General features: G+C 43.6%; 1 protein-coding gene and 1 pseudogene across 5 annotated transcripts in view; both read left to right on the forward strand.

Annotated features, from left to right (window-relative positions):
• Positions 1–23,943, forward strand: part of GRIA1 (glutamate ionotropic receptor AMPA type subunit 1) — a gene marked incomplete at both ends in the record, with an annotated part of 312,323 nt that overhangs the window by 131,852 nt on the left and 156,528 nt on the right. The window lies entirely within an intron of this gene.
• LOC309820940 (N6-Methyl-AMP deaminase-like) lies at positions 5,349–7,934 on the forward strand (annotated as a pseudogene). Its single transcript has 4 exons — positions 5,349–5,424; positions 5,728–6,241; positions 6,344–6,509; positions 7,865–7,934. The product of its transcript is annotated as a N6-Methyl-AMP deaminase-like (transcript).

Below are 23,943 nucleotides of genomic sequence, written 5' to 3' on the forward strand. Positions count from 1 at the left end.
TTGCGTATATTGAAGAATCCTTGCATTCCTGGAATAAACCCCACTTGATCATGGTGTATGATCCGTTTAATGTGCTGTTGGATTCTGTTTGCTAGTATTTTGTTGAGGATCTTTGCATCTATGTTCATCAGTGATATTGGCCTGTAGTTTTCTTTCTTTGTGACATCCTTGTCTGGTTTTGGTATCAAGGTGATGGTGGCCTCGTAGAATGAGTTGGGGAGTGTTCCTTCCTCTGCTATATTTTGGAAGAGTCTGAGAAGGATAGGTGATAGCTCTTCTCTAAATGTTTGATAGAATTCGCCTGTGAAGCCATCTGGTCCTGGGCTTTTGCTTGTTGGAAGATTTTTAATAACAGTTTCAATTTCAGTGCTTGTGATTGGTCTGTTCATATTTTCTATTTCTTCCTGATTCAGTCTTGGCAGGTTGTGCCTTTCTAAGAATTTGTCCATTTCTTCCAGGTTGTCCATTTTATTGGCATAGAGTTGCTTGTAGTAATCTCTCATGATCTTTTGTATTTCTGCAGTGTCAGTTGTTACTTCTCCTTTTTCATTTCTAATTCTATTGATTTGAGTCTTCTCCCTTTTTTTCTTGATGAGTCTGGCTAATGGTTTATCAATTTTGTTTATCCTTTCAAAGAACCAGCTTTTAGTTTTATTGATCTTTGCTATCGATTCCTTCATTTCTTTTTCATTTATTTCTGATCTGATTTTTATGATTTCTTTCCTCCTGCTAACTTTGGGGTTTTTTTGTTCTTCTTTCTCTAATTGCTTTAGGTGCAAGGTTAGGTTGTTTATTCGAGATGTTTCCTGTTTCTTAAGGTAAGATTGTATTGCTATAAACTTCCCTCTTAGAACTGCTTTTGCTGCATCCCATAGATTTTGAGTCGTCGTGTCTCCATTGTCATTTGTTTCTAGGTATTTTTTGATTTCCCCTTTGATTTCTTCAGTGATCACTTCGTTATTAAGTAGTGTATTGTTTAGCCTCCATGTGTTTGTATTCTTTACAGATCTTCTCCTGTAATTGATATCGAGTCTCATAGCGTTGTGGTCAGAAAAGATACTTGATACAATTTCAATTTTCTTAAATTTACCAAGGCTTGATTTGTGGCCCAAGATATGATCTATCCTGGAGAATGTTCCATGAGCACTTGAGAAAAATGTGTATTCTGTTGTTTTTGGATGGAATGTCCTATAAATATCAATTAACTCCATCTCATTTAATGTATCATTTAAAGCTTGTGTTTCCTTATTTATTTTCATTTTGGATGATCTGTCCATTGGTGAAAGGGGGGTGTTAAAGTCCCCTACTATGAATGTGTTACTGTCGATTCCCCCTTTTATGGTTGTCAGTATTTGCCTTATGTATTGAGGTGCACCTATGTTGGGTGCATAAATATTTACAATTGTTATATCTTCCTCTTGGATCGATCCCTTGATCATTATGTAGTGTCCTTCTTTGTCTCTTCTAATAGTCTTTGTTTTAAAGTCTATTTTGTCTGATATGAGAATTGCTACTCCAGCTTTCTTTTGGTTTCCATTTGCATGAAATACCTTTTTCCATCCCCTTACTTTCAGTCTGTATGTGTCTCTAGGTCTGAAGTGGGTCTCTTGTAGACAGCAAATATATGGGTCTTGTTTTTGTATCCATTCAGCCAATCTGTGTCTTTTGGTGGGAGCATTTAGTCCATTTACATTTAAGGTAATTATCGATATGTGTGTTCCCATTCCCATTTTCTTAATTGTTTTGGGTTTGTTATTGTAGGTCTTTTCCTTCTTTTGTGTTTCTTGCCTAGAGAAGTTCCTTTAGTAGTTGTTGTAGAGCTGGTTTGGTGGTGCTGAACTCTCTCAGCTTTTGATTGTCTGTAAAGGTTTTAATTTCTCCATCAAATCTGAATGAGATCCTTGCTGGGTAGAGTAATCTTGGTTGCAGGTTTTTCTCCTTCAACACTTTCAATATGTCCTGCCACTCCCTTCTGGCTTGCAGAGTTTCTGCTGAAAGGTCAGCTGTTAACCTTATGGGGATTCCCTTGTGTGTTATTTGTTGTTTTTCCCTTGCTGCTTTTAATATGTTTTCTTTGTATTTAATTTTTGACAGTTTGATTAATATGTGCCTTGGCGTATTTCTCCTTGGATTTATCCTGTATGGGACTCTCTGTGCTTCCTGGACTTGATTAACTATTTCCTTTCCCATATTAGGGAAGTTTTCAACTATAATCTCTTCAAATATTTTCTCAGTCCCTTTCTTTTTCTCTTCTTCTTCTGGAACCCCTATAATTCGAATGTTGGTACGTTTAATGTTGTCCCAGAGGTCTCTGAGACTGTCCTCAGTTCTTTTCATTCTTTTTTCTTTATTCTGCTCTGCAGTAGTTATTTCCACTATTTTATCTTCCAGGTCACTTATCCGTTCTTCTGCCTCAGTTATTCTGCTATTGATCCCATCTAGAGTACTTTTAATTTCATTTATTGTGTTGTTCATCGTTGCTTGTTTCATCTTTAGTTCTTCTAGGTCCTTGTTAACTGATTCTTGCATTTTGTCCATTCTATTGTCCATTCTATCTCCAAGATTTCGGATCAACCTTACTATCATTATTTTGAATTCTTTTTCAGGTAGACTGCCTATTTCCTCTTCATTTGTTAGGTCTGGTGGGTTTTTATCTTGCTCCTTCATCTGCTGTGTGTTTTCTGTCTTTTCATTTTGCTTATCTTACTGTGTTTGGGGTCTCCTTTTTTGCAGGCTGAAGGTTCGTAGTTCCTGTTGTTTTTTGTGTCTGTCCCCAGTGGCTAAGGTTGGTTCAGTGGGTTGTGTAGGCTTCCTGGTGGAGGGTACTAGTGCCTGTGTTCTGGTGGGTGAGGCTGGATCCTGTCTTTCTGGTGGGCAGGTCCATGTCTGGTGGTGTGTTTTGGGGTGTCTGTAGACTTATTATGATTTTGGGCAGCTTCTCTGCTAATGGGTGGGGTTGTGTTCCTGTCTTACTAGTTGTTTGGCATAGGATGTCCAGCACTGTAGCTTGCTGGTCGTTGAGTGAAGCTGGGTGCTGGCGTTGAGATGGAGATCTCTCGGAGATTTTTGCTGTTTGATATTATGTGCAGCTGGGAGGCCTCTTGTGGATCAGTGTCCTGAAGTTGGCTCTCCCACCTCAGAGGCACAGCACTGACTCCTGGCTGCAGCACCAAGAGCCTTTCATCCACACGGCTCCTTAATTTGGGATGATTCGTTGACTATTCAGGTATTCCACAGATGCAGGGTATATCAAGTTGATTGTGGAGCTTTAATCCGCTGCTTCTGAGGCTGCTGGGAGAGATTTCCCTTTCTCTTCTTTGTTCTCACAGCTCCCAGGGGCTCAGTTTTGGATTTGGCCCCGCCTGTGCGTGTAGGTCGCCGGAGGGCGTCTGTTCTTTGCTCAGACAGGACGGGGTTAAAGGAGCCGCTGATTCGGAGGCTCTGGCTCACTCAGGCCCGGGGGTAGGGAGGGGCACGGAGTGTGGGGCGGGCCTGCGGCGGCAGAGGCCGGCGAGACGTTGCAGCCTGAGGCGCGCCGTGCGTTCTCCCGGGGAAGTTGTCCCTGGATCCCGGGACCCTGGCAGTGGCGGGCTGCACAGGCTCCCCGGAAGGGCGTGTGGCTAGTGACCTGTGTTCGCACACAGGCCTCCCGGTGGCGGCAGCAGCGGCCCTAGCGTCTCATGTCTGTCTCTGGGCTCCGCACTTTTAGCCGCGGCTCGCGCCCGTCCCTGGAGCTCTCTCAAGCAGCGTTCTTAATCCCCTCTCCTCGTGCACCAGGAAACAAAGAGGGACGTAAAAGTCTCTTGCCTCTTCGGCAGGTCCAGACTTTTCCCCGGACTCCCTCCCGGCCAGCCGCGGTGCACTAATGCCCTGCAGGCTGTGTTCACGCCGCCAACCTCAGTCCTCTCCCGGCGCTCCGACAAAAGCCGGAGCCTCAGCTCCCAGTCCCGCCCGCCCCGGCGGGCGAGCAGACAAGCCTCTCGGCTGGCGAGTTCCGGTCGGCCCGACCCTCTGCGCTGGAATCTGTCCGCTTTGTCCTCCGCACCCCTGTTGCTGTGCTCTCCTCCGCGGCTCCCAAGCTCCCCCACTCCGCCTCCCGAAGCCTCCACCCGCGAAGGGGCTTCCTAGTGTGTGGACACTTTTCCTCCTTCACAGCTCTCTCCCGCTGGTGCAGGACCCGTCCCTATCCTTTTGTCTCTGTTTAGTTTTTTCTTTTGCCCTAACCAGGTACGTGGGGGGTTCCTTGCCTTTTGGGAGGTCTGAGGTCTTCTGCCAGCGTTCAGTAGGTGCTCCGTAGGAGTTGTTCCACGCGTAGATGTATTTCTGGTGTATCTGTGGGGAGGAAGGTGATCTCCGCGTCTTACTCTTCCGCCATCTTCCCGGAAGTCCCCAGTCAGATTCCTTTTCATGGAGAGGTCCTAGTCTAGTGGACCTGGTAACAACTACCACTATCAATGAAAGCCACCATCTTGGGGATTTGCTTTGTCCAGGTGCTGTGCTATGTCCCTTTATATATTATTAGGTCATTTTCATACTTGTAACATCCTTAAGGTGATGGCACTACTACTAGTCTCCATTTGCAGATGTAGCAACTGAGGTTTAGAGATGCTATGTCCTTGACCACAGTCACAAAGTCAGGAACTGGTGGAGCCAGGATTGAAACTCAGGTCTGTTTGACTCCGGTATCAACTATGCCAAATGTATTCATCCGATTATTTCAAGATCATCTATGGGTGAGAGGCATGTTGGTACTACAAGAGTTTGCAGTATTAGAGGGTGGGGGGCAGGGACGGAGGGAGCACTGCAAGTAACACCACTCAGCCTCTCCATGTCTACATATGCTGCTGACCTGGGTCCGAAATACATTTCCATTCTTCACCTGCCACAATCCTATTTGTTGTGTAAATCCCAGATTCGGTGACACTTCTTCCTGGAAGGTTCTCAAACACTACACAGTTGGGTTAGTTATCCCCTTCTCCATGACCCCTCATCATAATACTTCTCACCCCACATTCTTATCATTTGTGTTTCCCACCTACTGGTCTTCAAGTTCTTCCAGGATAATATTTTATCCTTCCAGGTCCAGTACAGTGCCTGACGTACAGTGTGTCATTTCAGCAATATTTATGGAATAAATTAATTTTAGGTAGAAAGTGCTGTATACGGATCCAACTAATATACAGCAGAATTCAAAGGAAGTAGTACATTTGGGGGCATTAACTGAAGCTCCAAGACAAAGAACTGCTGAAAAGTTGGGTAAGATGCTTACTCAGTGCTACACTGCGCATGTGTGGATGTAACGGCCTCAGGGGATGAGCGGTGTACAACGTGATCCTGGAAATGTCAACATGGCGGAGGGGTCCTACATGTACCTGCTCGCAGACAGGGAACTCTTGCTGAGGGCGCGACTGTCACTGGTGCTCAGTACTGCCCCTGCCCTATGCTCAGGGCTGCAAGGGCCAACACCAGGAGAGACTCAAGGCGGAACTCTACCATGGTGGTGAAGCTGAGCCCAGAGCTGCATAAACACTTAATCTTATCAAAATGAGCACAAGCAATCTGAAGGATTCAAGACCACAAAACCTACTGACTGAAATACACTGTATTGTGTATACCAAGAATGGAAGTGTTAGAAGAGAGACCCATTCTGCTAAATTATGATGGAGTCAGAAGAAGAACAACGGCGCTAGAAGACAACCTTTTACTTGGAATGACCTAAAATGTAACTTCATGTCCACTTGAATGGATCCATTAGTTCCAAAGCCGTGAAGAAATTAAGAGCCAAGAAGCCAGGTCTTAAAACCCATGATGAGATGACTATGATTAACAAGAGAAAGAAAAGAACTTTAGAAGAATGCTTCCAGATGTTTCAAATTATTCATCAGTTTACTACTAGCCCTGAAGATATTTTCATGGCTACAAAAGATGTTATTAAAGAATTCACAGATGATGGTGTCAAGTGCCTGAAACTAAGGAGCATACCCAGAAGAGAAAATGCTATAAGGAATGACTAAAAAGACTTATGTGGAATCTGTACTTGAGAGTATAAAACAGTCTGAAAAAGAAAATGCAGACACTGACGTTAGGTATTTGATAGCAATCAACAGAAGAGGTGGCCCTTCAGTAGCTAAGGAGACTGTTAAACTTGCTGAAGAGTTCTTCCTTTCTACTGAGGATGCAGTTCTTGGACTAGACCTTGCTGGAGACCCTACCATAGGACAAGACTTCTTAGAACCTCTTTGAGAAGCTGAGAAAGCAAATCTGAAGTTGCCATTACATCTTATAGAGATTCCAGAGCAAAAAAATTAAATAAATAAAATTAAATAAAATAAAGAAACCTAAGTACCCCTGGATCTGCATCCTGATAGAATCGGGCATGAGACATTTCTCAGATCCCCTGAGGGAGGATCCCTGGATCTGGTGGACTTTGTGAGACACCATCAGATACCACTGGGTAAGGCTTCAGGTCCTGCAGACAACCCTCTGTTCCTTCCTCCCCCACCCCCAAGGTTAAAATCCATATGGAGAAAAGTACTGTTCTAAAAATATATATATCATTTAGAAAAAAATGTTCTAAAGTTGGATTGGGGGGCAATGTGGTCATTAAGACTCCTGTCTGGACGTTTGGACTATGTGAACCCAGGAAAGTTATTCTCTCTGAGCCCCAATTTTCTCAGCTATACCACTGAGATGACAAAAATTAGACTGCTGGGAAATCAAAATGAAGTAGTACATTAGGAACTCAGCTGAGTGCTCTGTTCTTTGTAAGTATTCAAATGTTTGTCAGAGCCACTGCTGCTGCTACTGCTGCTACTTGTCTTCCAGTATTATGATTAGGCAAAGTTGGGAGAGTAAGGCATTTTATGCAGAAGTGCACTTCTGAGGAGAAGTACAGAGATATGGAGAAACATCCTGCCCTAGGGTATAAAGACAATTCATGGCATTGGCAAAAAAGGCTATAGATATTTCATGCTAAGAGAGAGTTTCCTCTGAACCAAGGTATAAAATGCTCAGAAAATGAGAGAGCTGGTGAAACCATGCTCCATTCCTGTTTTTAAGAGCTAAATGTCAAAATGAAGAGTCCAGTGGATGTGCCTGAATCCAATGTGTGTGTCTTTTCCACTAAACAGATAGGCGAAGCTCTGTACGGTGGCTGCCATTTTGTTCCCAGGAAATGATTCCCTGGGAATGTGGGCTGCTGTCTCTTATTCTTTCTGGTGAAGAGTGGTGTGTCATTAGACATCTTTTTGTCTAGAAGCATGATACCCGTTTGGGCTCTATGTCTAGCCATCTAGTCTTTTCCTAAGGTTGCCCAAGTAGAAATGTGAAAAGATGTGATTTGGTCCTTGTGGCTGGGATTAGGGAGAGCAGGTGTGCTGGTATAGGTGATCCCTTAATTGGTCTCTTGCCATTGATCTTCATTGAAATACCTACTTTCAGTCCATAAGACCTTATAGAAGTAGCCAACTAAAGTATACTCCAGACTAGTTCATTCATCTCATCTCATACTACAGTAGGTCTCCATGGCCCATTAAAACTGCTTATCCTTCTCTTTACATCTATTATTTGAGTTTACCCTCCCCCTCCTGTCTTCTTCCCCTTAAGTCCTTGTGATGCTCCTACCACCCTAAATGGCTGGCAGCACTACCTACCAACCGCTCTCTTCCCCCACCCCAAAAACCCTCACATGCACCCCATGTTTTTGGCCACTGTGATTTTTTTTTCAAACTGATCCTTCAGTTTGAATGCCCACATCCTATTATGATTATCAAAAGAGTCTGGGCTTATGTGCAGGTTGGATGTAGTAATAACTGGGGGATAACATAGGATTATTTGATTTCTTGTGTACTGGTTTTTTTCCCAGAGACGACCTGTTTGGTTTGAAATTTGCCTTAATTGTGTCACTTCGGCAAGAGCAGAAGGGGATGGACTAGAATCTGCAAGGCTAGGATGCAGGGTTTGCTAGATGGAATCAAGAGTACAAACTTTCTAGTTAAGCATATTATAACCTGTGGGGGTAGTTTGCATTTTAACCTATGTACGTCCTCATTTAACCAGCTTTCAGACTTTAAGCAACCTTGAAATTTTGGAAAACTTCTGGTATACAAATGCAGATGAAAGAATTACCATTATTCTTACACCCTGCAGGGAAATGCATGTTGATTGTAAAACTGTATAAATGTCAGGTGAGTGATTTAACAGGCTTGGTTATTGAGCTTGTTAACAACAGATGTCAGATAAGAAAAACAGCAGGTGAGGGTAGATTGGAGGAGCAGGCACTGGCTGCTGACAGAGGGAGGAGTGACAGCTGACACAACGGGAAGGTCCAGTAGAGACTACAGTCTCACCAAGTATGAAGCTGTCTGGGAACCAAAACAAACAAAAACAAATAAAACACCCTACGACCTTAGGAGACCTTACAGGAGTTATCACGTACACCAGTGGTCACAATTATTAATCAACAACCAGTTACCATATGTCTACTATGTACCGGGTTCCATTCCAGGAAATTCAGAATACAAAAAATTATAAAAAACAGAACCTTGCTCTGAAAATATTTACCATCTGCAACACTACCACATTGGCCAAGCTGAAGCTGTGTATATTAAGCTCTTTTTACAAATGTGGGGACATGCATAGAACCTATTAGGAGGTTTTTCTCTTGAAAATACGTAAAATTATTTAGCTACTTACAAGATAAATTTGTTTACTGCTTTCTCAAAGATGCCATTTCCTGACAATGCTAATAATGGAGGAATTTCAGAATAATGACCTCATAAAGTTCACGCAGCTGTCTCTCTGTGCAGACTTAGATATCACACAGCCATGACCTCACTCAGGCCAGGGGCAGGTTTTAATAGCTTGGTAGGACTATGGTCAGAAATCCAGTTTGGTATAAACTGTTTTCTCTCTTTACTGTTAACTTATTTAATGAAAGGAAATATCTCATTAAAGATGCATATTTTCCCCAAGATTCCATGGGGATGGGGCTGTGGTACCTATAGGTCATTAGACAAAATGAGAATGGAGTCTTGAGATAGATCAGGAACCCCCAAACTCATCCTTGTACTTCAGTCATTGGAATGCTTTGGTTATCGTATTCCATCATGCCGGTCATTTAGCGTGGAGGAGTCTTCTAAATAGTGATTTAGGGCATTTTCCCTGGGGAAAGAGCTCCTCTATAAAGGAACTTCAAGAAGTCCAAGAAGGTGGGCTCTGTGTCTGCTGAGAGACAGGAGAGATAATCAGGCAGTGGCGTAGCTCGTGGTACTGGGGAGTAAGACGATTTGCTGCCCACATCCTATGGAAGGTATGGGTGAGAGTGAGCATAATGGGACACTTATGATAGCAGCAGGCAGAACCAGGACCAGTCATTTATTTGAAATGGAGAAAGGAATGTGTATTTTCATCCCACTGTCCACCAAACTTTTTTTAGGAAAAAAATGAGAGTAGGAGGAAATTAAGAGTAGGAAAATGTTATACAACTGCTTGGTCTTTTGAGCATCTTAAAATCTTTGGCAGGTCAGGAAAAACATGGTGAGAATGCTCAATGGAGAGTCAAGAAACTAGGGAAAAAATGGTGAGAATGCAGAATTTGGAGTCAGGAAACATAAGTTCAAGTGTAGTTTCTGTGGCTGACACCCTTACTGTGCGATTGAGGACAACATTCCCCCACCCCAGAGCATCCACTCCTTGCCTGTCATATAAGGGAGTTAGATAAAGCCTCTATAGGTCCTTCCATTCCTGGCATTCTAGGGTTTAGTAATAAGCTAAAACAAGGATCTTGTTTTTTAATGTATTATAAGACACAAGGAAATGTATACAGTGAAGTGACCTATAAATTCTGCTGCACTTTAAATGTGAATTCGATGCAAATACAGAATGAAAAATCAGGGTGAAAATCATTACCCGCTGTAGGTTAGGAAGTATAATGTGGTTCTTTTGCAGGGGGAAGAATGAATCTTGCACAAGCTGAAATAAGCACTGAAAAATGTTGGAATAACTAGACACTATGGTAGTCTGGGCTTTCTTCCCCTTTGGTGAGACTTTTCTATTTTTGCACCCATGCTTAGATGGGGGACAAATATCCTGGAGATTCTACATGGGACAACGGTGCAAGCACGTAGAGGAATGTCAGGGCACCTGAGCAGAGTCATAAGTAATGACATCATATATAGGTTTATATGATCCAGAGGACCTGAGGGTATACAGTCTCTGGTCAACCTGAGGTAGTATCTACCTGTCCTGAGAGATAGGAAAATTTATCCAATTGTTACACTTGAACTTGAGCTGAGAAGACAGCCTGGGAGATGGGAATTCATGATTACTGGGTGCCACAACATGTGTTAGCACCTGACATATTCTCTTTCATTTAATCCTTAGACTAAAAGCACCCTATCAGAAAACAGTTTTTAAACATTATTTGATTTCCTGATTCCTATTTGTAAAATGGTGAAATGAAATCTTGGAGAGGTTAAGTAGGTCTTAACAGCCAGTAAACAGTATAAGCTGAGATGGAAAGGTTCCCTGATTCCAAAGCCTGTCCTCTTCCACAATACCTCATTGCCTCTGGAAGTCCTAGTTTCCACTCTAGTTCTGCCTTTATTTGACTGTGGTACCTGAAAAATAATCACTCAGGTTCTTGAATCTCAGTTTGCTCATCTGTTTAAAATCACATAAACAACCAGCCAACCAACCAAAACAGTGACTATGTGGCCTCTGTTCTTTCTCCGTGGTTTGCGGATGGATATGACAGGGCTACAGTTAATTCACTGGGAACGGTGCCTCTCAGTCATGAAACATGGTGGCCCTCAACTTTAAGAGGGCTTTGTACAACCTGAAACTATATGTAAACTGTATCATATATTTATACATCTGTATTGTTTTAGAAAAGAGTCCAAAGCCTTCCTGAGGTTCTCCATGGAATCTGTATCTCCAAATGCCCAAGAAACTTCTGATTAGTACATCTCCTTGTGGTATCTTCGAGCTCAAAACATCTGTAACAAACTGAAATAAATTAGGGTTTGGTACACGAAGGGAGTTCAAAGGCAGAACTTACACTTGCACCATAGACTATGCAGTGTCACAGAAACAGACCTGGCAAAGAGTCGAGGATTCGGGATCCTGGTTTACTCTGCCTTGTCATTCAAAGAGATGCTAATTCCTGCCTATCCCTCTGCTTGTAAACAGTTATTATAAAACCAAATGTGATAACATGGATGAGAGCACTCTGGAAAAACATAAAGTATCCTGCAAAAGTAGGATATTAACTGTGAGATATTAAAGTATCAAGTCGTTTCATGAGTTGTCAACTAAGAGGGAGAATTGCAAACTCCATCAGCAAAATTTAGAACCTCTGCTTTTTCATCCTTCGGCAACGTCCTACAGCTGATACTTGTGTGTAAATTTCCTTGACATTAATGAGAATCAGTTGCAAATACAGCTTGCAGGATTCAGATGGAGATCATCACCAATCCGGAAGCTGATATACAGAACATAAGGTTTCTTCTCTAGGCAAGATATTCTTTCTTTATCTCCTTTATTCCATTAGTCAGTGATCCTTAAAGAATGGTCCAGAACCAGCAGCATGAGCATTATTCATGAACATGTCAGAAATGCAAATTTTCAAGCCCTACCCCAGACCTACTGAATCAGAAATTCTGGGGGTGGGCAGTGCAGTCTGCATTTTAATAAGCTCTCCAGGAAATTCTGATACACTACATGCTCAAGTTTGAGAACCACTGCCGTTAAGTGATTATCCCAGGACAGACCTACTGGGCTCATATGTTCGTTATGGGTACTTGAAAGAGAATGACAGGGTTCCAGTAACCTGGAAGAGTACCTAGTATAGTTCCCTAAAGGGCTAGTATAGGCAAGGTTGGGCTGGGGGACACCAGGGTTAGCAAACATGATAGGTGTAGCCCGAAACATCTCAAATAGACCTCTTGTGTATATGGCCCCGTGTTAGGTTTTACAGAGCTGAGAAAGAAGAATATGGTCCTGTTTCAAGGAATGCAACTCCTGGAAGATTCAGAAAGTATAGATACCCTTGGTACCCTTGCAGCCAAAGACTGACAGCAATCCAAAATTAAACCATACATGTCTAAAAGTTAGCTCTGTGGTAAGCTTTCTTCTCTGAGCCTCGAAGTTATAGAACACAACAATAAATATGAAAACAACTAATGCTTATAAAGCATTTATCATAGCCCTAGCCCTGTTTTAAGTGATTTTTATGTGGTGTTTTTATTTTTAGTGGTGTTACCTGTTTTCAGCTGTTTACCGTACCAGGTAAACAGGCTCTGAAAATACAACTGTGAGAGGCTCTGAAAATGCTAGGCTCTGAAAATACAACTGTGAGAGTCTAACTGCCCTCAGGGAGCTCACACACCAATGGGGAAAATCAGAAGAAATGAGCCCATTACTGTTCCAGCGAGATGGAGTATGAAGTGCAAGTTCAGGGTGTCTTCAGAGGCCTAGGTGAGGCAGCTACACTCAGTCTTATGCAAACAGAGGTTTCTCAGAGGAGGAAATGCCTAAATGTAGGCTTCCAAAGGATGAGAGGGATTGGTCATTTTAGGAGAAAACTGAGATTTAGGGCACTTGGACAACTGTACTCCAGGTCACATAACCTGTGAGTAAGTGGTGTGCTGGGATTTGAATTCAGGTCAGTCCATTTCCAAAGCCCTTGCTTCTAACCATTAAGGTTAGGCTGGAAAACAGGTTTTGTCAAGCCTGTCAATCCTGACAAATTGGTACAGGCTTCCAGGAATGCTGATGATGAGGACTCTGAGGGCTCAACTGGAAAGAATGCCATGATCAATTAGTGATGTCTGCCTTGGGTACAGAAGAGGGGAGTGTAGGTGTCATGCATTTGCTGACCCTGCACTGCAGAATACTGCCTCTAGGACTCAGCACAAAGAGGGACAGACCTGCAGAGCTATTTCTAATTCATGGAAGACTGTCTCTGACCTCAAGGAACTTATAGCTCTATGGCTATCAGTGGGGGCCTATTATATATTACCAGGAGGTAGTCAGTGACAGCTCAGGACGTTATGAGCTGATGGAGCATTCAGGGAGAAAGGGAATAAAGTTTTCTTTATTTTTTTTTAATTAAATTTTTTTTTTTAATTTTTTGGCCACACTGTGCAGTATGCGGGATCTTAGTTCCCCAACCAGGGATTGACCCTGCACCGCCTGCAGTGAACGCGCAGAGTCTTAACCACTGGACCGCCAGGGAAGTCCCTAAAGTTTTCTTTAAAAAGTGAACATGCTGATTAAGTGTAACTGTGAAAAACAAACAACGATAAAGAACAATCTTATGAATCTACTAAACTTCACAATTTGTAGGCCAATTCACTTTTCAATTTTTACTTCTGTTATTTCCATCAACATGGAAGATGTTAATATGATAGAAAATGGTACTGTTCACAAGTAATGTGTCAAGTTGGTTCTATCATGCCCGGGGGAAACTTAAATTTACAAATGCCACCCAAAAAGTATGTATTCAACATACCTAATGGCTCATCTGTGGAGTAGTTTGGGATTGAGGGAGGCGGCTCTTTAAGGCAAAGATGGTAATAAGTCAGTGCCAGTTTTCTTCACACATGGTTTATGGTATTAGGAGGGTGGTAGGTGAGCTCTTTGAAGGGTAATCAAACATTATTTTCACAGTATATTTGTTAAACCACTGTATGCATTGAAACGACAACAACAGCAACACAACAAGAACAATTGGTCCTAATAATCAGAAGGAATCTGATGGGTACCATCAAGTCAGCCCATAGTGGGAAATGACTGCTGGATGAATTTCCTTTGCAAAAAGTCTTTTTCAATTCTCCCTGTATTAGCTTCACATTGAACTTTTATAAACACTTTTTATCCTTGACATTAACCATTTTTTAAGTGGCTCATGCATTGGACATAGAGATCAAAAGGAGAAGATGACCTCCCCCAAGGTCCCAAGGTCAGAGCTGTCTACCCTCTGGACACTTCTCCCCAGGAAGCCTGTGTTGTGAACACTCATCTCTCATTAACCATGACTTGGCAAACCAACATGCCACCTCATTTTCAGAGGCTCACTTGGTGGTTATGGGCAGCCTTGCGTTTCATCATCTGAACCAGTGGGGTGTAAACCTCAGCAGTCCCCCACCCCAGGGCTATGCCTGCTTATAGAGCTCCCCTAAACCTCCACCCACAGCCATCAGAAACCAGCTTCTCACTGGTCCTCCTCCCCACCTCCCCCAGCATGTACATCAGAGATGATGGGGGAGCTTATCACTTATCACCGGAAGACTTACTTACCTCATCTTACTTTGGAAGACAAGATTTGACAGTACCAGGAATCAAAACACTTTCCTGCTGACCAGGGCAGAATTCTCTCTGATTCATTTTACATTTTAAACATTATCTGAAACCTCAACAAGGGGAAAAAAACATGACAGTAGTCTGTGGAGAAGAGGCTCTGGGGCGCAGGCTGAGAAGCACTTTAACTTTCTCATCCCTACCAGGTTAGATAATCACCTGGAGAACTGTAAGAAATGACCTCGATGTACAGGGACTGTGTATCTTTGTATCTTAGCATCGTCTATGTACAAATCCCAACACAAAGAAGGTGCCCTGGAGGCCAAGGTGTAGGACCTCCAGTTAAGATTACATGTTCTGAAAGAGGAAGAGAACCATTTAAAGCTTAACGTTAAGTACACTGAACTCTGAAGGTTCTCCTTTGCAGGGCTCCTGATAACATTCGTGCAGCAGAGAAATACCTAGTCAGTTCAGAGAAACTGCCTTATTGCCTGTGCAGTTTATTCACATCCTTCACCCCCAGTAGGCTTCTGAATACATACCCCTAATACATCCCTCCTCTTTGAGCAGTTCTGCCCCCGAAGCTTAGCTGTGTGCTGTCACTTGTCCATCCCTCTCTAATTCAAGTACATGGCTATTTTCTCCTCCATTCCATGGAGAGAGACACAGCCCAGTGCTTTGGGTGGAGCCCAGGGCTGCGGGCAGTAACAAACTCTGGTTTCTATACCTACTTCTGCCACTAATATGTTATGTGACTTAGGACAAGTATCCTTCCCCTCTCAGCAACCCAGTTATCTGGCATTAGTGCAGGATTGGCTAATCTCTAAGGAGCCTTTCCAGCCCTAACATTCTAGGTCTTCAAGGGAACTGGAATTCTAGGTTTGACTGAATTCAGTGTAACCAGCATTTGCCCACTTCTTCCTCTTTGGCATCAAGCATCACACCAGGGGCTACAGGGGATGTACTTATATGGGAGCTCTCTCTCTCTGAACCACAGCGCTCACAGGCGAGGGGAGAGTAGGATGAGAAAAACAAGCTTACAGTTCTCTCCAGTGCACAGCAGAACATACTGTGTGCTATGAGCAAAGTACAAATGATTGCAGGGTCTAAAAGAGGCAGAAATTGCATCTATCTACGAAAAGTCAGAATCACACTTCACGGCATTTCAGACGAGCCTTGGCAGGGAGGGAATTCAGACAGGACACGGCTTAGTTTCTATAGCAACATATACTGAGCAGGTCTTTTGTGCCAGGCACTGCTAAGCACTCTGCACATAATAACCAATTTATTGCTGTCAGTCTTTTGAGATTGAGACTAGGATTATTCCCATTCCGCATATGAAGAAACTAAGGCAGAGATTACCAGAGTAACAGACCACCAAGAAAGTGCCAAGTGCCAGGATTCAAACCCAGGTAGGGGACCTGGTGCCCAAGTCCAGTATCAGTCTGGTGGCTCTACTGACCCTGACATATGGAAAGCCACTGACCCTGGAGACTGGAGAATGAAGGAGATCTGACTGCAGAGACGAGTTTTATGGCCCTGGGCAAGTCCTTTCACGCCTCTGATCTCCAGTTTCTTATCTGTGAAATAGCAGTGCTAAGTCCTGGCCTCAATGGCCTCATATGATGATTCAGCAAAATGGTGGATATAAAAAGACTGTTTAAATGATAGAAAGTCCTATATACTCTTAAATAATAGAAGAAAGCAGAAGGAGCAGTGTGAAGAAAAGTCTGGAGGTGGTAAAGGGCAAGGTATATTTAGGCACATGTTTACAGTAGAGTGTATGTCCAGTGGGTTCCACGAGCAAGTGCTGCCTGATGGGTCGGGGCTGAGGTCTCTTCCCCAGAGGTGCAGCTTGGGTGGTTTACACCCAATGCCTCACTTCTTCTCATCTCTACCGGCTATGCTAGGCCTTGACTGTGCTCCCTTAATGTGGAAGAAGACAAATCTAGCCAATTTTCCTTATGTTTTGTACTCCTGAAGCTCCGCCCAGAATGCCAGTGCAATTCTCATCAGCATTTGAGTTCAATCACAGCATTTGAACGCAAGGACTAGTCCCTTAACCCTCGGGACTAATATATACATTAGCACATTAGTTTCAGCAGAATTAGCTTTTGTAGGAGTGATGCTAAGGGACAGTTAGAATGGAGTGGAAGCTCATCTGCATAAAGAAATAGATTCATCTCAGGAATGTCTGTGTAGCAAGATGTGTTACTGTCATCTTCTCAATACTGGGCAAAACAGCATCTTCAGATGGTGCCCAGGTTATCATAGGAGCTGGTGGGAATGCTGAAGGGGTACACAATGGCTAAATCTAAGAAAAGGGCAGTAGTTCAAGGGATACTCAGTGGGAAATACACTGGACTGGCGTCAGAAGGCTTGAGTTTGAGCCCCAGTATGACTGTTTTGTGGCTGATTGACCCTGGAAATGTCATGTCTCCTCTCTGAGCTTCTGTTTTCTGTAAAATGGCACAATTGATAAAGATGCTCTTTAAAGCACCTTCGATTCTGAAAGCCTAAAAACATGCAAGTTATTTTTAAGCAGAAACTTAACTACAGCTATTCTTAGGCTCCCAACTAGACGCTACATGTGAGTAGGAGATTTTGCATCTCCTACTAACGGCAGAGGTCAAATTTTCAGCTGCATGTTGCTCTTATCTCTCTTAGCGACCAGATGATGCTGTTTACAAAACACCAACAACAATGCGACAATAGCAACTGTAGCAACAGACACAGTGGTAGCCAGGAACTGTGCTAGGAACACAATTTCAATGCATTTAACTCTCAGAGCAGCCCCATTGGGTGGGCATTGTTATTCTTCCTATAATACAGATGAGGAAGCAAAGGTTTCAGAGGTACTAATTAACTTGCCCAAGAGATGGGAGTGGAGAACTGAATCCAGTCTGTCCATCGTCAAACCCTGTGCTCTTAGCCATCTAGATGTCCAGCCGGGAATGAATGTAAGTGCATGGACCTAAGTGTCCCAGGTGGCCCTTGAAGCCGCCCTCCTTTGAAAAATGATCTCTAAAGATTTTTTCACAGGGATTGGAGCCTTTCTTCCTCAGGAAGAAGGAAATCACTAACTCCAGAGTAAGAGAACAGAACAAGCAATCCCTTCCCTAAAGTGAACTCTGATGATACTTACGTGGACAGGTCTCCACTGGAGGAGAGAGGGCCAGAGGAACAAGACTGGCATGAGAAAAAGCAATCGCCCACCTTCTCAGTGATCTGAGAGATACTCCACACAGGAGTCCCCGACCTCTGCCTGGCACTGCTCAGTGACCCTAACCAAGGGCACAAGGAAAAGTACACGAGAGCTGGGGAGGGGTCACGGTCGACAGATTAGACAGAATGAAGAAACCAGCTGCGTGGACCAGCCTCACTTAGAAAGCATCAGTTTCCAAAGCTCTATTAAGTGCCGGGCACACAGAAATGTTCCTAAGACACAGCTCCTGTGCTCATTGTATAAGACAGGAGACAAAGGCCAGAAACTATCAAACTCTTAGAGGAAAACATAGGCAGAACACTCTATGACATAAATCACAGCAAGATCCTTTTTGACCCACCTCCTAGAGAAATGGAAATAAAAACAAAATTAAACAAATGGGACCTAATGAAACTTCAAAGCTTTTGCACAGCAAGGAAACCATAAACAAGACCAAAAGGCAACCCTCAGAATGGGAGAAAATATTTGCAAATGAAGCAACTGACAAAGGATTAATCTCCAAAATTTATAAGCAGCTCATACAGCTCAATAACAAAAAAACAAACAACCCAATCAAAAATGGGCAGAAGACCTAAATAGACATTTCTCCAAAGAAGATATACAGACTGCCAACAAACACATGAAAGAATGCTCAACATCATTAATCATTTGAGAAATGCAAATCAAAGCTACAATGAGATATCATCTCACACCAGTCAGAATGGCCATCATCAAAAAATCTAGAAAGAGGGCTTCCCTGGTGGCGCAGTGGTTGAGAGTCCGCCTGCCGATGCAGGGGACGCGGGTTTGTGCCCCAGTCCGGGAAGATCCCACATGCCGCGGAGCGGCTGGGCTCGTGAGCCATGGCTGCTGAGCCTGCGCGTCCGGAGCCTGTGCTCCGCAACAGGAGAGGCCACAACAGTGAGAGGCCTGCGTAAAGCAAAAAAAAAAAAAAAAAAAAAAAAATCTAGAAAGAATAAATGCTGGAGAGGGTGTGGAGAAAAGGGAACACTCTTGCACTGCTGGTGGGAAGGTGAATTGGTACAGCCACTATGGAGAACAGTATGGAGGTTCCTTAAAAAACTACAAATAGAACTACCATATGACCCAGCAATCCCACTACTGGGCATATACCCTGAGAAAACCATAATTCAAAAAGTGTCATGTACCAAAATGTTCATTGCAGCTCTATTTACAATAGCCTGGAGATGGAAACAACCTAAGTGTCCATCATCGGATGAATGGATAAAGAAGATGTGGCACATATATACAATGGAATATTACTCAGCCATAAAAAGAAACGAAATTGAGCTATTTGTAATGAGGTGGATGGACCTAGAGTCTGTCATACAGAGTGAAGTAAGTCAGAAAGAGAAAGACAAATACCGTATGCTAACACATATATATGGAATTTAAGGGAAAAAAATGTCATGAAGAACCTAGGGGTAAGATGGGAATAAAGACACAGACCTACTAGAGAATGGACTTGAGGATATGGGGAGTGGGGAGGGTAAGCTGTGACAAAGCGAGAGAGAGGCATGGACATATATACACTACCAAACGTAAGGTAGATAGCTAGTGGGAAGCAGCCGCATAGCACAGGGAGATCAGCTCGGTGCTTTGTGACCGCCTGGAGGGGTGGGATGGGGAGGGTGGGAGGGAGGGAGACGCAAGAGGGAAGAGATATGGGAACATATGTATATGTATAGCTGATTCACTTTGTTATAAAGCAGAAACCAACACACCATTGTAAAGCAATTATACTCCAATAAAGATGTGAAAAAAAAAAAAAGTCAGGAGACAAATCCAGGCTTGGCTAGCGTTAATGCTAGACGCTGAGTGCTATAATGGAAGTCTAAACAACTTGCTCTGGGTGTAGAGTGGAGGGAGGATCAGACACAATTAACTCCAACACGAAACAGAAAGTGCTAAGCGCGCTAATGGAAGTACAAGCTAAGGGCTCCAGGAGCTCAGAGAGGGATGGATTGATTGTGACTGGGGTTCTCCCAGAAGCAGTGGTGTTTAAGTCGGATCTTGAAGGAGTGAAATGAGTGGAAAAGGGCCACGATGAAATTCCCTTCATCATGGGGTAGTCAGTAAAAAGAGGAAGTCGGTATGTCTATGTTTGCTTTTCTGAAGACAGAATGGCTACAAGCACGGAGTTGAAGTTCAGAATGACCTGATTTTGACTTTCAGATCTGCCATGTCTGTGTGATCTTGAACCTTGGTATCTTCATCTGTAACAGGAGGTACTAGTATCTTTTTTGTGGGGAATAAAGAAATTAATTAAGACAAATGTTTAGTAATGCAAGTGTTTACCAAATACTCAATGAATGATAGCTTTTACTCTCGTTATGATTCCTGATGCACTGAACATTATCTAGCTCACCTGGGCAACATCTGAGGCTAACCAGCCACTGCTGGATATTCAGACAACTTCCAGAATTAACTAAATGCACCTACATATTCCTCTGCATTTGCCTTCACCCTGTTTGCATTTTCCCTCTCCCCAGACCCTTGCAGAGCCAGCACCTTTGCCTATTGCTGAATCACAGTTTTGCTTTTTTGGTTTTGTGTTTTGGTGTTCTTGTCCATACAATGGACCAAATTATTGAGGTTTGTTTTCTCACTTCTTCTTCATGCAGTAAGGTTCTACATCGGACGGTACACACTTTGAGGTACATTCAGATCCAGCAGTGAACGCACAAAAGCCATTATCAGAGTCAGCTTCTCAGACAAAGTCCTGTCTGGTCCACAGCCCAGCTTTGCTCCGTCTCCTGTTCATCACCCTGCTGTGAGAATCATCAGGGGATGTTGGAACCACAGGGAACTAGAGCCAAATCTTCTGTTTTACCAGTGAGGACCACAAGGGCCAGAGACAGGAAGACACTTGTCAAATTTCTGCACAGAGGCAGACAGGGGTGGGTCTGTGCATTCGACCCCAAGTGTGGGAACTCACTTGCCTGTGCACCCTGGAGGGCTTCCTCTGACCTCTGTGCCTTTGCTCTGTAGACCTGAGCTCTGATGGGGTCAAAGATGCCGTTCCTTCCTTCCCTTCACCTCCCTCACCCTCCCTCCTGGCTTTGGGTAAAGCTGGAAGGGGCAGCCCTCCTGAGGTCCGTGTTGTACCCACAGTTTCTGCTCCCACAAGCATCCTCAGATGCCTCTTACACACGCCATGTACTGACATGGGGCCTTAGAAGCTCAGAGCCCAGTTGACAGGCAGAGAGGTGAGACGATTGAAAACACTTTAAACTGTGTCGACATTAAAGAAGTGAGAAGAAGGCAGGTGGGAAACGCTTGTGATGACTGACATCACAGAGAGGTGATAAAAATGAGGAGACCTTACGGCTTGCCTTCTCCTGCTCCCCTGAGACCAAGGAGACAACTGATTTTAATTTCACGTGACAGGTCCCGCTGTTTGGTGGTGATAACCAGGTTGAGGAGGATTCCAAAGCCGCACCTGGGCTCCACAGGCACGAAGGCTAAGGGTCACCATCTGCCCTGGTCTCCCTCTTGAGAAGGACTTGCCCTTTCCTCTGTATATACAGAACACGCCGTGCTTCTACTGTAGAATTTAGTTCATTTTCTCATGGCCCGTTTTTATCCACGGTTCAGGAGTCTGTCTTCCTCATCACATTAGAACATCCCTCTTAAAGGCAGGGGCCTTGATTTCTGTTTTCCCCATACTGTATCGCATAGGATGTACTGAGTCAATACATTAATTATTCAGTGAACGTTATGATTAGATACACTGCAAGGTACTTTAGCTTAACAGTAACACCTCACCTTGTGGGATCAGACATACACAGGTGTGAATTCTAGCTCTGCCTTTATCAGTTCTGTGACTTCCACCTACCTGTGCCTCAGTCCTTCTTTTATAAAATAATAATAATACTAGTAATAAAAGTGTGTACTCTCTCAGACTGTTACAGAAATTGAGAACTGTTAATTACTTTAAAATGTCTAGTCTAGTTCCTAGCATTAAAGGGCTCAGTATACACGAGTAGCTATTAGTAACATCAGAAATCACCATCATCATTTGTTGACACGGTTCTTATGCTGGTAACCGGAATCCCCAAATCCTCAATCAGTCCCTGTCTTTCCTCAGATATGAGAGGGAGAGAGGCAAAGGAATAAATGGAAGGGGAAAAAAAAGAAAGAAACCCAATGTTTCTTACTCCGCGGCTGTTGCACTGAGCCACACTGTGGGCTGAAGGGCCCACGAAAGCTTCGTTCCTGAGGCTCTCCCCTAACCTTGGCTCTGTGGATCCCAGCACCATGGAAACTAGAAAAGACCAACCCAAAGCAATGAGGGGGTGGGGGCACAAGTTTTGCCCAATTTCTCAAATAAGGCAGGCCCAAACTCTCCACTCAGATCTTCAGGGTGGAAGAGGTCCGACCTACCCATGCTCAAAGCTGCCCCCAGGTTGCCTAGCACGCCGAAGAAACAAATCCAGCAGCTGTGGCACTACAGCCCAAACTGGCCTCGCCACCTCCTTACCTGTTTTGGGGGGAGGCACTGAGGGAGGGGATTATCCTAAACCCCCCAAAAAACAGGGGAGTGGGGTAAGGTACTGGCATGACTGTAGTGGAGGGTGGTGTGCAGCTATGAGGGAGGTCACTAACATAATGCTCTAAAGTGTGTGTAGAGGGTATGGAGAAAAGCAGAAGCTGAAACACAGAAATGGTTACTGGATGTGGTTAGCGGTAACAGAATGTGGATCTGAAAGTGACCATGCTGGCATAGCCCATGCCAATCCTCTCACAGTTGAGGAAACAAAATTCTTCACCTAAGGAGTGAAACAGTCCCCCCACTTGTTTATTCATTTACTTGGCACTGATTGTAGCTCTGAATGCCAAGGACTATGTTGTATACTGGGTAGGCAAGCTGAGAAAAAAGCCTAAAAGAGGGATAGATAATCAACAAGCCAACCAACCATCCATCAGATGCAGCGAAGTCTCTCGTAACCAACTTCCATTCAACCATCTCTTTGGATTGACTTGCATTCTCCATCATCTCTGTAAACCCCACACCTTCTGGCAAGTAGCCTCTTCTCTGATCAGCCCATATATTTCGCTCACATCAACTCTGTTGGAGGTGGGCTAGGAATCCATTCCATTTGTTTCCAATCCTATTTATACTTCTGTGTTTTACTCATATTTTTGCAGTGCAAGCAGAAATTATGTAAACTGGTAAAATACAAATGCAAAAAAAAAAGTTGTTTTACTTCTCTGGAAACTAAGTTAAATACTTTGAAAGGCTCAAAGATGAATTCCTAAAAACATGGTAATGCTAGGTGTAGGCAAGGCAACTATTAAAGGTCAGGTGCAAAACACAAAAAAATTCTGCACTTACATTTACGTCAAGTTCCCACTACAACAAAAGCTTGATAAATACATGTGCACTTAGGTGTTTTAAGCTAAAAGAAAACACCTGCGATGAATCATTTTTATGATTCTTTGTTTTAACCATATTTTTCAAATAGTTTAACCACAGTCCCCACTGCATCAGATAAAAGGGTTTTCACTGCAGTTGCGACTCGAGTAAAGTGCTGTGAAGGAAACAAACTGAATGTGGTGACAGAGCACAGAGGATGACCTACTTAGGGTGGTCCTTGAAAGATGGGAAGAAGCCAGCCAAGCAGAAGTGGGAGAGAAGAGTTCGAGGTAGAGGGCACAGCATGGGGAGTGGGGGAGCTTGGTGTGTTGGAGGAGCTGCAGCAGTGGATGGGGAGACGGAGAGGATGAATGAAACTGTCCAGATCAGCAGGCTTCAGACAAGGCAGACCTTTACAGGTCATGCAAGGGAGTATAAACATTACTGAAAGCATGATGAGGACCCTCTGGGAGCTCAAGGGGACGATGACAGGACCCCATTTCCACTTTTAAAAGAACACTGTGGCTGCTATCTGAAGAGTGGGGATGAAGGTGAGAAAAGGGAAGAGGGCAAGGTGGAAGCAGGGATAAAGGAAAGTGATAAAGGAAGCGATAACACGTAGTAAGTAGAGTCGTCCCTTGGTATCCGAGGAGGATTGGTTCCAAGACCCTCCTCGGATACCGAAATCCACGGATGCTCAAGACCCTTATGTAAAATGGCACAGTATCTGTATATAACCTATGCGCGTCCTCCCGTATACTTTAAATCATGTCTAGATTACTTAGAATACCTAATACAACGCAAATGGTGTGAAATAGTTATAAATACAATGTAAGTGCCATGTAAAGAGTTGTCAGCACGCAACAAATTCAAATTTTGCTTTTTGGAACTTTCTGGATTTTTTCTCCAAATATTTTCAATCCACAGTTGGTTGGTCTATGGTTGTGGAATACAGGTACGGAGAGCTGACTCTGTGCGTGGTAAGGACTGACAGCACTAAGCCAGGAGGAGGGGTAGTGGGCTGTGGAAGTAAGTAGATACATTTGTGGCATCTTTA

This window comes from Grampus griseus, assembly GCF_964374135.1.
Source record: "Grampus griseus genome assembly, chromosome: 3".
Classification (NCBI taxonomy): domain Eukaryota; kingdom Metazoa; phylum Chordata; class Mammalia; order Artiodactyla; family Delphinidae; genus Grampus; species Grampus griseus.